We start from the raw sequence: 10358 nt of genomic DNA, 5'->3' as shown, positions 1-10358 counted from the left end.
GGGAGAACTGAATTCCTATTGTCTGTTGTCAACTTGCATTTTGATATTTTTGTGTCTCAGTGGTAATTTTTCATGGAAGGAGGAAAAGCTCCAAAGCCAGTTTCCCACCCAGCTCCCGGCTCCCAGATCCCAGCCCCATCTGGAGGCCAGAGACATCCATGTTGAAGCCACAGTTGTGATCACAGGGCCCTTGTTCAGAGGACTCAGGTGCTGTCTTGCCTTTTCTCTGAACAGCTGCCGTGTCTGGATTCGATTTGCTAACTCTATTTCGCCTGTTTAGTCGTCCTCTGCATTTCTGTCCTGTCATCCACAGCTAGTCAATATGACCCCTGAGATAGGATTTGAAAGGGGTCCCATCATCTTTAAAGCAGCTCAGAAACTACTACTCCATCTGAGCAGTCGAGACAGAGTTGCTTGGTTAGGCCACCCCCATGTGTCGCTAAAGGGAACTACCATTTAAGGTCTCTGAAACCTACCACTTGAATCATTTTCAGTCAGTACTTGGTAATCGTTTTCTGTCTACTTACATTAAACACCTACTACATCAAAAATAAGATGATGGCATATGCAAAACTGATGGGGGACTGGATCTGGCCTCAGGGAACTTGCAGTTTACCAGGGAAGAGTAGTTATGCAGAAAGAAACGCTAAGGCAGAGGCAGAAAGCAAAGTGTCTTTCATTGCTTCGCAGATGTGCTCTGAGGGCAGACGGAGGCCAGATCGATGCCAGCGAGGGGGCATTGAAAAGGCTTCATGGATGTGGTGTTTGCTACATGGGTTTGAAAGACTGAATATGATTTAGGAAAGTTGTTTTTTACTTGTTTGTTTGGTTTTAGTTCTGCCGTTGTGTGCCAGAGGGCACATCAGATTACCAGAGAGGAGTCAGAGAGAGAGACAAAGCAGCCCCCAAGGGGAGGTAGTCATACTGCAATCCACAATCCTTTTTTTTTTTTTTTTCATTTTATCTTTTCTTGAAGTTTTTGCTGTAGGGCATGTGCACTTTGCCAGAGAGACAGAGAGACACAGAAAACAAGAGATCACCCCCTAGGAAGGGTGCCCATGTGCAATCTCTTCTCCTCCATTCTCCTCTCGGGTTTTTGGGCACACATGCACACTCACCCAGTGTGAGTTTCAAGTCCTGGGTCCAGGACTCTAACTGTGGTCAACTATGTGAAAGTCCAGCAATTTAACCATTACACCATCTGCTGGTCCGCTGGTCCCCATACCACAATCCTTTTTCCTCCATTTCTCCATCCTTTCAGGATTCTAGCATGCATGCATATACACCGGCATGGTTTCTGTTTGTTTTTTTGAGAGGTTTTTGCTACAGGGTGCGTGCGCTCACCAGAAAGACAGAGAGACAGAGAGACAGAGAGACAGAAAATGAGAAATCACTTCCCAGGGGAATAGCCACACCACAATCCATTCTCCTCCATTCCCCTCTCGGGATCTTGTGTATGCACACACATGCGCCCAGCATGAGTTTAAGCCATATAACCTATCCACATCCTCCCATATACTTTAAATCATCTCTAGATAGATTACTTACAATATGTAATATGATGTAAATGCTATGTAAATAGTTACTATACTCCATTATTTAGACAAAAATAAAAAGGTTTATACATGTTCAGGATAGACGCAACCCTTTTTTTCCCAAATATTTTTAATCCATGGCTGATTGAATCTACAGATGCAGAACCCAAGGATACAGAGGACTGGCTGTATATGCGATTTTTTTTTTTTGAGAGTTTTTTGCTATAGGGCACATGCGCTCACCAGACAGGGAGAAACAGAGAGACAGAATGTAAGAAATCACCCCCCAGGGGGGATGGCCACACTGCAATCCCTTCTCCTCCATTCTCTTGTCGGGATCTTGGGCAAGCACGCACACACGCCCGGCATGAGTTTTAAGCCACTGGGTCCGGGACGCGAATCGCAGTTGACTACATGGGAGTCCAGCGACATAGCCATTACGCTAACTGCTAGTCCCGTATATGCGATTTTTATTTGTCAATTACATCTCAGTAAAGCTGGGAGGTGATGGTGAAAGACTGGAAAGGCTGGTGAATGGAGGGTAGGCACCAAGGGGCACAAGTAGGGATTCACAAAAGGAAAATGGCACTACCTGCACCATCCTAGGGGCCACAGCTATGAGCCAGGGTCTTAGGTGCCCTGAGGAGCTGAAGAGCAACTCGATCCCATCTACACTTGGGAACACTTGTAGTATCGTGTGGAGAACGCACTAGAAGAGGCCGAGGCAGCTTGGGGACTCCTGGTAGGAGGGTTCAATAGCTGCCTGTGAGACACTGGTGGCTGTGAATGGACAGTTGTCACTGCGGTGGACAGAAATGCTCCCGTATGGATAATCTAGCCACAGTATGGACTTAGAGAACAGAGGCCAGGTTTAGAGTGCATTGCAATTGTCTTAGTGGGGAACGGGAGTGAGGGATGAGAGGGAAGAATGGTCAGTATATGGCTTGGAAAACCCTCACCCCCGCTCCCAGGGCCGAGAAGCCCCTGTTGGGGGAAGCAAGGATCAGAAAGGCAATGGAGGAGACATGAGAGCTTCGAGCAGCATGTCCATCACACAGTTAACGCTCCGAGTGAATAAAACAAGGAAGTTCAATGGAGCAAGGACAGAGAACGGGTTTGCTTTGGACTTCTCAACATTGGGAGTAAGGATGAAGACCCAGATAGAGAGATCCAGGGAGGACTGAGAACTGAGACCAGAAGCAGGGATTCCCTTCCATCTTACTTCTATTTCGCCTGGGAAACAGACAAGAAGATACCTCCATGGGGTGAGGGTGCAGAGGAAGGGCTGTGAGGATGTCATGGGCCGTGGGGTGGGTAGTGGTGTGACGAGGAAAGGCAATATACAGACACCCAGAACCTAAGGCAGCTTGGCCCAGAAGAGATACAGAAATGCAAATGAAAGTTATCTAAAATACTTTCCAGCTATTTTGACATTGTATTACGTTATTTTATATAATCTAATAATAGCAGCTAACTATTCACTGAGTTTATGTGTCAAGCTCACACTATACACACATACATAACACGTGTTACACATATGTCATTTAATGTAATAACAGCAAGCATTTCTATAGAGCTTGCACTAAGTTGGGCACTGTTTGAAGCTCTTCGGGGGTTACTAATTCACTCATGAGATAGGTGGTATTTTCACTATTTTATAGGCAAAGATAATGAGACAGACTAGTTCAGTAAAATGTCCAAGGTCAAGGGCATGTAACAGGTAGTAAAGTCAAGATTTGAGCCTAGGCTCATCAACAATATTCTGTACCATTTTCTACATCATATAATAATCACAACGAATTTGGGGCATAAAAATAAGTCACTGAGTTTTCAGAAAAGATATGATACGTTTTTGCATAGAAAAACATGTCATGACTTTTCCGACATCCCAATACTTAGTCATCTTTGACGCCTGTCCTTCTCTCTCACTCCAATCCATCAGCAAATTCCGCCCACTTTACTTTCAAAATACATCCAGAATCTACAGTTCACACTCATCTTCCCCATTATTACGCTGCCCAAGACTGTCACTTCTGTAGACGGCCATTTCCTCCCAGTGCATCTCTTGGTTTCTGGTCTTCAACACCTACAGAAGATTATTCTCAACCCAGCATCCAGGAGCAGAATTTGAACATGTACATCCAGGGGTGTTACCTCCTTGCTACAGACCTCCTGTGATCTCCCCCTCTTGCTCAGAGTGGGAAGGCCAACCACTACCAATCCCTCCTCCATGTTCTGGGCCCTCTTGGCCTCCTGCTGGACACAGCAAGCCCTTCTGTCTCTGTGGTTGTGCTTGTCCCCTCTCCCAGAGCAGCTCTCCCCACGCTTGCATGACTCACTCCTTGGCTTCCTTCTGGTCATTGCCCAACATCAACTTATCAGTCTTTCTCCAACTCCTCCACCCTGAAGTAGAGCCATGACCCCCTCTGCCCTGGACTCTGCCTTACCATTCTTCAGAGTGCTTTTCCCATGACCTGACACAAGATCCATGGGTTTTTCTTACTTCTCTAAACTAGAATTCAGGCCCTCTGAGAGCAAGCACTGATGTTCACCACTATATCCCTGGTGCCTGGATCAATACCTGGCACATGGTATGTTCAACAACATTTTTTTTTAATGGGTAAAGGTAATATTTCTCCCCCTTTGACAGACAAGAAAATAGCCTCAGAGGTAGCTTATGAAGGTCATTAACTTTGTAATCTAGAAACTACCAAGAGCCAGACCTGTCCCATCCTTCCTCCCACTGACCAAGTAGGAAGTCACCCTCTGCTTCTAATCAAACAACACCCACCCACCCCCCTCCTTTCACCCCACCACCTTCATTATCTTCGCTCCTCTGCTGCGCTCTCCCGAACGTTCAGGCCAGTATCACTCTGCACAGTAGAATGCCCCCATTTGGCTGAAGGTTAACCAGTTCACTGCCAGAATGCCAACTGCTCCTCCTTTCTTCTTGAAGTATTGAAATGTGATTGAAATTTGTCTTGATATTGCCGTTATTGTGGGAGGCAGTGCAGGTAATGAAGATGCAGATGCAGGCGATGCAGAAGATAGGCAGGAGTGAGGCTTTAAAACTTGGTTTATTGGTCGGTCTCTTGCTCCTTCCTCCTCAACACTGTGAACGGCGATGAGTGGGTCGGCGCCATGGTGTCTGCACAGCTGTCCTCCTCCAGCATCACGTAATGAACCACATGTTCATTGTTCCTCTCCCAGATGATTGCTGGCCCTCCAGAAGGTCTCCATCACCATCACTATGAGGACCTTGTAACTTTTCAACTCATTCAAAACATCTGTAGCCACATGTAGCACGTGTGAAACACGTGCCTCTTCATCAGTGTATAGCCCTCTTTCACCTGGAGTTACTGAGTGTGTTTGTTTAAGGCAGATGGACAAACTTAAAAATCCACGCTCTGGGAAGTGGGCATAAAGGAAACTCCATTTTATCGCACCCCCTACCCCCCCCCACACACACACACACCATTTAAGTTTCTAAATCAATTCTCACCCAACATGAGGGATGGATCCTTGTGAAGAAGTTTTAGGTTTGCAAAGACATTTGGACAATGACTGGAGGATTATAAATAAAAATAAAATAAGAAAACTAGGATATTGAAAAATATCTACGGCTGTATGAAACTACGAAAGTCTGAAATCTTTCTGATTTATAGATGCTTGACCCTCCCATGGCTTTTGTGGTGAGGAGGGGGACAAATATGGAGATGAGGATGAGGGTGGGGAGCTAGGAAACCGCTCAATGCCAGAAGGAGCTCCGCTGAAGCTCAGTTCTCACATCTTCCCATTGCACCTCTGAGCCGATTTATGTCATGCCATGCCTGTCTTAGAAAAGCATGAAATCAATAAAAAAATAAAAATTAAAAAAAGAAGAAAAAGAAGACGGAGAAGGAAATAAGAAGTTGTTCAAAAACCACCCCACAAGAAGCCAAAAATGTGTCCTTCACTTTTCTTTCTCTGCACCCTGAGGATTTCTAAATCTTCCTTCATTGCTACATCAAGCCTGAGACACCAGGCTCCTGAGAACTCTTTTATTCTGCATTATTTCTGCCACGTTCTGCCAAGCATCTGTGGGTCTTTAGAGGCAATGTGAAAAGGTAGTGAAGACACATCTGTACAGCAAAGACATGTGGCCCAGGGAAGGCGCACATAAATCAAAGCCAGGGAGACGCCTGCTAGCAACCTGGAAATCAGATCGTGCCGGAGAGAAGGCCCTGCATGGAAAATAGATTAGAAGGGCACAGAAGAAGAGAGAAGGCAAGCAGCCCCTACAAAAATTAATGAGAGGCAGAGAGCCCTGAGAAGCAGCCGGGATTTGAAAAGCCTTGCATTGCTTAAGGATGGCCTAGTGTTTCAGCGAGTTATCTCACTCCTGCCTGGATAATGCCATGGCCATCCATCTCCACTTCCCTTTCTGTGTGCTCACTGCTCTCAAACCAGGCTCTGAAAGAAATTAAGGAGGAACAAGACATGAAAGGAATGGGAGAGCGGACATAGAAATTTAGATAGGACAGAGCCCTGCAGCCACAGCCTCATTCTTCAGCTGACCTCCAGCCCCAATCCCTGCGCCTCTGGAACTACCATGCCCACTGCCAACATGGCTGGTAAAAACCCTCTCCCAACCAGGATAATGATTCCTATCTACATTGATTCTGAACATTCAAAGAGATGGCTCTGGCATGGAGTGGGGGGCTCCATAAAGAATGCCTGTTGTTATTATTAAATAAAATTTAGAAGCAGGTAGAAGTTGTCTCTGAAACTTTCCATGTTCATTTGTGACTTTCAGGTGCTGAGTGTCCTTCTATTTCCTTTCTTTTTTCGAAACCTAATAATCCAGGCCTAGCAGTGGGAGGCTGGAAACTGCATGGGAGTTTTGGGTTCAGTTCCCAGGTCGACCAGAACACAACAGATGCACCTGTAATCCTAGCTACTTGGGAGTCTGGAGCAGGAGGATCATAGCATGTCAGACTCTATCAAAAAAACATCTCAGGGCTAGACAGTGGCATAGCAGTAAAACACAGCTTTGAGAGGCAATCCCACATGGGAATCTTTCCTGAATATACTAGCACACACTTGCCCATGATCTGGGGTTGGCTGAAGGCTGGGGCTTTAGGACTCTGTTGGAGGTGCTGTCCCTCTAAAAAAGAAAAAAAAATCACACAAAATAAACACTATCTGTGTTTCCTTTCTCTCTCTCTCTCTCTCTCCTTCTCTTCTCTCTCTCTTTCATAAAAGAAATATAAATAAACAAATCCAAATCTATATTCCAACCCCTATGTTGGAATGGAGCAATCTCCTTATCTCTTCCCAACCAACCCTCCTGTCCTCCCAGGAAACCAATCTTAGTAAGAAAGTGAGAGATATCCTCAGGCAGTGGACTCAGGCCCATGATGCTGTTATTTTGAGCAAGTTTTTGATCTTGCAAGCTCTGCAGTGTATGTGGCACTTGGCATGACTAAAAAGACAAACATAAGTGCACAAAACTTCAATGTTCTAAAAATTTAATTATTTCATGTGTGAATTTAATTTCTATTTTAAACTCTCATTCGGACTGGTGGCAAAAACTTAACCTAAGCCAATTCAGAATTGTATCCCCAATTCTTAAACAAAAGGCATAAGTTAGTTGATACACCAAGATACGGTCACGGTAGTTATGATTAGAGTTGTTTGCAAAGGTTCCAGTTTCCCTTCTTCCAAACAAACAGAAGAGTTGCATTTCCCCACATACCACCTGAATTTCAGTGTGGCCATGCAACTTGCTGTAACAAATAGAACATAAGAGCAGGTAGCATTTCCAGAAGAAATTTTTTTTTTTTCTTTAGCCACAGAGACTGGTAACTTTTTATCAGGTCCCCAGGTGAGGACAGCGCTGATGCAACATAGATTTTTCAGCTGATCTGCAGTGGATACGTAATGTGAGAAACACATCTTTGTTGTTTGAACCACTGAGATTTGCTTTTGTTATTGTTTTTGTTACCCTGGCATAGTCTAGCCTACTTGAAAGATAGAGGTGACCTCATCCCTCTGAGATGTCCTCATTCTTACATTGTTTTCAACAAGTCATTCCATACTTGCTGAATCACACACTGTTTCCCACCTCAGGCCTCCTTAGGACGGGCCTCTCTGCTATTTCCGAATCCCTCTAGGGCAGGGAATATTCTGTCATCACAGCATCAAACTGGGCCATGAAGAACCCTATGAAGGCATTCAGCCAGTCTGCTCAGACTTTCCATGCCACCTGGGGTCTCATGATTCCCTAGGGTTCCAACAGGAAAAGGAGCAAGACTGCCCCCATCTGAACTAGGACTTCCCTCCAGGAGACTTACGCCCACCCTTTTCCCAAAGCAACTACTGGTATCATTTGAATGTGTTCCTCAAACATGTATTCAGATTTGGTAGCAACATCAGGTGGTTAAGGCACTTGAACATGGCTGACCATGGTTCAAGTCCTGGACCAGGCAGCTTGACTCTCATGCCAGGTGCATGTGCATGCATGCTCAGAATCCCAGAAGAGGAGAAGGGATTGCGATGTGGCCATGCCCCATAGGGGGTGATTTCTCTCTTTCTGTTTCTGTCTGCCACTGTCTCTCCTGCAAATACACATTCCCTATAGCAAAAATCTCTGTTAAAAAAAAAAAAAAAGTGGGGCCAGAGCTAGCAGGTGGCATGGAGGTTAAGGCTCAGGTAGCCACATGGCCAACCTTATGGTTCAAGTCCTGGACCTGGTGGCTTGAAAAATCATGCCAGGCACATGTGTTTACATACTCAAAATCCCAAGAGGAAAATGGAGGAGAAGGGACTGCAGAGTGGTCATCTTCCCTGTGGGGGGTGATTTCTCACTTTTCCTCTCTCTCACTCTCTCTCTCTTTTTCTGGTGACCACACATGCCCTATATTAAAAAAAAAAAATGGTGGGGTCAGGGGCTGGCAGGTGATGTGGTAGTTAAGGGCGCCAGCTTCCCACACGGCTGACTATGGTTCAGTCCCGGACCTGGGAGTTTGCTCTCTTGTTACCCTTTCTCTCTCTCCCTCTGTCCTTTTCTGGTCAAATAAGCAAGTAAATAAATAAATAAATAAAGTTAAATAAATCTTTTTTAAAGGTGGGGTCTTTGCGAGGAGATTAAAATTAAGGTCACCAAAGGGTAACTCTCTTACACTGTTGATGGAATGTAAATTGGTCCAGCCATTGTGGAAAACAATATGGAGGTTCCTCAAAGACCTACAAATAGAATTACTATATGATGCAGCAATTCCACTCCTGAGTATCTACCATAAAGATAGGAGAATGTTGGAAAAGTGCTTGCACATCTATGTTTATCACGGCATTATTCACGACTGCTAAGACATGGAACCAATACAAATGTCCACGAACAGATAATGGATTGAAAGTGTGGCACATATACTCCATGGAATACTATTTAACCATAAAAACAAGACCCTGGCATTTGATAGAAAGTGAAAAAATATGGACTATTTATTGCTGAATGAAACAAGTTGGGCTATGAAAGAGAGACATTGTATGTTTCCACTTAACACATAATGATTGTCTGTACTTTATGGTAGAGACTGAAAGATTGGAGGGCATAAAAACAGTGAAAATAGTGGGACCAGCAGGTAGCGTGGTGGTTAAGGTGCGGGACACTTCCACATGGCCAGCTGTGGTTCGAGTCCTGGACCTGGTGACTTGCTTTCTCACTTGCCCTCTTTCTCTCTCTGTGTCTCTCTCTGGTCAAATTAAAATAAACAAATGAATAAATAAAATTAAATAAATAAATAATTTTTAAAAAAAACAGTGAAAATAGTTATGGACACTAGAGACAGTGGGGAAGGAGAGTAGGAGAAGGGAAGAGTGTAGAGAAGGAAATTAGGGAGAAAAATAGAGAAGTAATACATTTGTGGGACACAGAAATGGCTTATTACCTGTTGATGATAATGTGTACAGTATTCTCAACTGGACTGGTCTGAGGTGTATTTCATATTGGGTAAATTCTCTCTACAAGCTAAATGATGTACAGTGATTCAATATATTTAAAAATTTAAAAATAAAAGATTAAGGTCACCAGAGTGGGGTCCCTCAACCTGACTCCTGGTGGGTTCATAAGGAGAGAGGATGAGACCAAAACAGACACATGGACACAGATGCACCTTTTCCTGCCCGCATACCTGCCATGTTGTGACACAGCCAGAAAGACTTCTCTAGATGCAGCCCCTGAACCTCAGACCTCCAAACTGAGAACTGAGTTAAAACTCTGTTTTCTTAAATTACCCAGACTCGGGCATTTTCTGTTATTAGCAATGGAACAGGCTAGAACATCTACCCTCTCTTCCATTTCCTACAACTCCTATTTACCCTACTCCTACCCCTGTGACCAGGCAAACCTTAATCTTACCCCAGGATGAAAGGCTCATTCCAATTTATTAGATCCTCCCGCAACTATTATACCTGTTTTGTGTTCTTTCCACCTCTAAAGTGCCGAATTTTTAAAACTCAAAAGCCAAGAATGATCCTCTTTTGGTTTCTGAGTTCTTCAGGGACCCTCTTCTTTTGAAGCAATGAATGAGAAATACCCCGGCTTCCCGAATGGAGCTAGAACCAAGAAAATGGAACATGCGGTGGCCATGTGGTAGTGATTTTCACTGATATTTCAAAATATTTTTCTACATATAAGTATTTTGTTCCATTATGAAGCCGACAAAGGACTCACTCATAGGAATCCAGTGTTTACCAATTTTAAGCCATTGGGCAACCTCAGGGGCCCCATTTGTGTAAGTCCTTCGTATAATGACTATCCTTGCAAAACTTCTCAGTAGGAAA

The sequence above is a fragment of the Tupaia chinensis genome, unplaced genomic scaffold (genome assembly GCF_000334495.1).
Source record: "Tupaia chinensis unplaced genomic scaffold, TupChi_1.0 Scaffold000275_1, whole genome shotgun sequence".
NCBI classification, from domain to species: domain Eukaryota; kingdom Metazoa; phylum Chordata; class Mammalia; order Scandentia; family Tupaiidae; genus Tupaia; species Tupaia belangeri.
This window is presented reverse-complemented; position numbering follows the sequence as displayed.